Source organism: Jaculus jaculus, chromosome 6, assembly GCF_020740685.1.
Source record: "Jaculus jaculus isolate mJacJac1 chromosome 6, mJacJac1.mat.Y.cur, whole genome shotgun sequence".
NCBI classification, from domain to species: domain Eukaryota; kingdom Metazoa; phylum Chordata; class Mammalia; order Rodentia; family Dipodidae; genus Jaculus; species Jaculus jaculus.
Window position 1 is genome coordinate 137,738,858 of NC_059107.1, and position 4,202 is coordinate 137,743,059.

Sequence of the window (4,202 nt, forward strand, 5' to 3'; positions counted from 1 at the left end):
TCTTGTTTCTTAAATGTAGGTCATTTTTTCCTGGGGTCAAGCTTGCCTGGTCTTTGAACCATCTTAGATATCTGCCATTCATGTTGCGTCATGTGTTGCAGCAGAGTTCTTTTCATTACTCTTTCATTTTATTTTAGTTTTATTTATTTGGGAGAGAGATAGAAAAAGGCAGATAAATGATAGAGAGATAGAGAAATAGAGAGATAGATAGATGATATACAGAGAGGTAGAGAGAATGGGCATGCCAGGGCATTCAGCCACTCTAAATGAACTCCAGACACATGCACCACCTTGTGCATCTCTGGCTTATGTGAGTCCTAGGGAATCGAACCTGGGCCCTTAGGGTTTACAGGTAAACATTTTAACCACTAAGCCATCTCTCTAGCCCCAGCAGTCCTTTTTTTTAAAAAAAAATATTTTCACTTATTTATTTGCAAGCAGAAAAGACACAGAGAGAAGACAGACAGACAGATAGACAGAGAGAATGGGCATGACAGGCCCTCCACCCACTGCAAATGAACTCCAGATACATGAGCCACTTTATGCATCTGGCTTTACATGGGGACTGGGGAATTGAACCTGGGTTGTTAGGCTGTGCAGGCAGGTGCCTTAACCGCTGAGCCATCTCTCCAGCCCTCATGTGTGTGATAGTGTGAAATATATATCTGGTCTTTGTCCATCATTTCTAGCTTAGACCTCCTAAAATCCTTGGAATCATGAGTGAAGAGTGTCTTCTTTCTGCTAGCAAGATGCATGGTAATGCGAGGTTCAGGACAGGACTGGTTATAGCAAAACCAAGATGGGCTATGATGGTTTGAACTTCCAGCCCTCCCCCTGACCTCAGAGAAAGACAGAGGCTGAAGGTTGAGTTAATCATCACTGGCTGATGATGTCATCTATTATTCCTATATAACAAGGCTTCAGGGGCCAGAGAGTGGCTTAGTGGTTAAGGCACTTGCCTGTGAAGCCTAAGGACTAAGGTTCAATTCCCTAGGACCCACATAAGCCAGATGCACAAGGTGGCACATGCATCTGGAATTTGTTTGCAGCGACTCAAGGCCCTGGTGTGTCCATTATCTCTCTATCTCCCACTTTCTCTCTATCTACCTCTTTCTCTCTCTCAAATAAATTTCTTTTTTTTGTTTTTTTGAGGTAGGGTCTCACTCTAGTCCAGGATGACCTGGAATTCACTACAGAGTCTCAGGGTGGCCTCGAACTCATGACGATCCTCCTACCTGTGCCTCCCAAGTGCTGGGATTAAAGGTGTGTGCCACCATGCCCGAAACAAATAGATAAATTTTTAAAAAGGCCTTCCATATAAGTTAAAGGACAAGCTTGGGTAAAATTCTGGATAGCTGAGCTCTTGCCAGGTGTCCTCTTTAGAGGGACATCAGCTTTAAATCCTGCATGGCAATCCCTGACACACCACTGTAATGCCCAGAGAAGATAGGCCAACCTAGACCTCCAATTACTTTCTTAAGATCATCCAACCCTTGGGCGATTATCCAAAATGCTTCATGGTGGGATGAGACAATGTGGGCTTCAAGCAGATGCAGCAGATCTGCTTGTCCCACCAAGGGAAGGCCGAGGTGCTGACGAGCAAGAACACCATGGTGCAAAGGCCATCTGAGGACTCCTGGTGGGCAACCCAGCTCTGGAGAAACTGCTGCCTTGTATCCAGGGGAACATGGGCTTTGTGTTCACCAAGGAGGACAGCAACAAGATCAGGGACATGCTGCTGGGAGAAAAGGTGCCAGCTGCTGCCCATGCTGGTGCCATTGTCCCCTGTGAAGTCACCATGCAGACCCAGAACATGGGCCTGGGGCCTGAGAAGACCTCCTTCTTTCAGGCTTAAGGTGTCACCACCAAAATCTCCAGGGGCACCATTGAAACTCTGAGTGATGTGCAGCTAGCTCATCAAGACTGGAGACAGAGTGGGAGCCAGCGAGGTCACCCTGCTGAACTTGCTGAACATCCCCCTTCTCCTTTGGGCTGATCAGCCAGCAGGTGTTTGACAATGGCAGCATCTACAACCCCAAAGGGCTTGACATCACAGAGGATACCCTGCCTTCTCGCTTCTTGGAGGGCGTCTGCAATGTTGCCAGTGTTTCTCTGCAGATCAGTTACCCAACTGTTGCCTCAGTGCCTCATTCTATCACCAATGGGTACAAGCAGGTCCTGGCTTCGTCTGTGGAGACTGAGCACACCCTCCCACTTGCTGAGAAGGTCAAGGTCTTCTCAGCTGATCCACCTGTGTTTGTGACTGCTGCTCCCACGGCCGCCACCTCCACTGTTGCTTCTGCTGCCACCCCGGCCCCAGCCAAGGTGGGTGCCAAGGAGAGCCAGCAGAGGATGTGGGATTTGGTATCTTTGACTAATTACCAGAAAGCAACCAAAAAGCCAGCTTTATGTGGAAATATATGACAATATGGAAATAAAGGTTTAATTCTCTTAAAAAGGGGTGGGGGCTTCCAAAAAAAAAAAGAAGAAGAAAGAAACAAAAAGAGCCAGGTGTGGTGATACACGCCTCTCATCCCAGCACTCGGGAGGCAGAGGTAGGAGGATCACTGGGAGTTCAATGCCACCCTGAGACTACATAGTGAATTCCAGGTCAGCCTGGGCTAGAGTGAGACCCTACTTCAAAAACACAAAAAATGAAACAGAACAAAAAAATTAAAAAAGGGTGGGGGGGCACTGCAGAGATAGATGGCTTAACAGTTAAGGCATTTGCCTGCAAAGCCAAAGGATCCTGGTTTGACTCTCCAGGACTCACATAAGCCAGATGTACAAGGTGGTGCATGCATCTGGAGTTCATTTGCAGTGGCTGGAAGCTCTGGCATGCCCATTCTTTCTTTCTTTCTCTCCCCCCCTCTTTTTCTCTCAAATAAATAAAATATATTTCAAAACAAATATAAAGAGAGACTAGAGAAAAGCTGCAAGCCTGTGGAAGATAGAATCTTAAAAAAAAAAGAAAAAGATCTGGCTAGCTGAGGATGAGGAGGTTCCTACAGAGGGCATTGGAGCGCCATGCTCCTCCCCATATCTGCCCCCATGCATCTCTTCAAGTCTTCTAAATAACTTACCTAATAATAAACCAGACCATGTATGCAAGTGTTTTCTTGAATTCTGTGAGATGCTTCAGAAAATTAATTCGAATTCAAGGAACAAGTCGTGGGGACCTCAATTGACAGTGAGTTGATTAGAGGCACTGGACAGATGCAGCTGGTATTGCAGGCGGTAGCAGGCTTAGAGAGTGAGCCCTTAGCCAGTGGGATCTGATGTTATATCCAGGTAGACAGTGTCAAAAGTACAGAAACTTAAGTAGAGGTAGGAAAAAAGTACTTTTGGTTTTTAATCTTATCTCTCTAATAATATTTCACTCTGTGTACTTAGATTAGGTTGAAATGCAGCAGGCCCTTCCCTGGATCCAGGGCCCAGCCAATCAGCTCAACACATTCCCATCACCAGGGAGATTTGTCCTCCTGGAGCCCTCAGAAAGATGCTCTTGGTCTACACCAGTTCAGACTTGTGCAAGTCCTTTTACTGGACTGTCTCCTCCCATGCCACTTTCACATTACTCAAAAACTAGTGCATACCTATTCAAGTCCATGAATTTACAATCCACCATCAGCAGCATATCTTTCCTTTCCTTCTACCTCCTTGTCACCAAGGCTTCACATCCCCCTCTGCATTACCCACCCCTTTCCTTCCTACTGCTCAGATGCTTATTCCTTTATTCCATTCAGGCTCAATGTGGCTTGATAGCAATTTTTCAAAGATACAATTTATTGTCTAGTTTTGCTACCTCTCATTTTACATGCTTAGTTTTTTTTTCCTCTCCCAAATTACCTTGGATAGAATTTAAGACAAAGCCCATGTCGTAATTATTGGTATACTGTATGGCACTGATGACAGTGAGCTGTATAGCCGACACTCAAAATTTTTACAAGATGACTAATAGACATTTCCCAGTTTGGCAGTGGGTGGCAGGAAATGGGAGATGAATGGAAAGCTACAATTTAAATGATGAGAAGAGATGCTATCAGCAGGGAAGAGAAAGTGGAAAAAAAAAAAACATTCACGGTTGCAAATATTCTGGTCAAGGAGACACAGTGGGAGCATGATAAATGAAAGTTTTTGCATACTTGACAAGGCAGGGAGATAAACCCCAACCAGCAGCATGGGGACTGGAGAAACAGCCC

The 4,202-nt window shown here is 45.5% G+C and overlaps 1 pseudogene; it reads left to right on the forward strand.

Moving 5' to 3' along the window:
• The first annotated feature begins 1,433 nt into the window (after positions 1 to 1,433).
• LOC101611150 lies at positions 1,434 to 2,378 on the forward strand (annotated as a pseudogene).
• Positions 2,379 to 4,202: the final 1,824 nt, after the last annotated feature.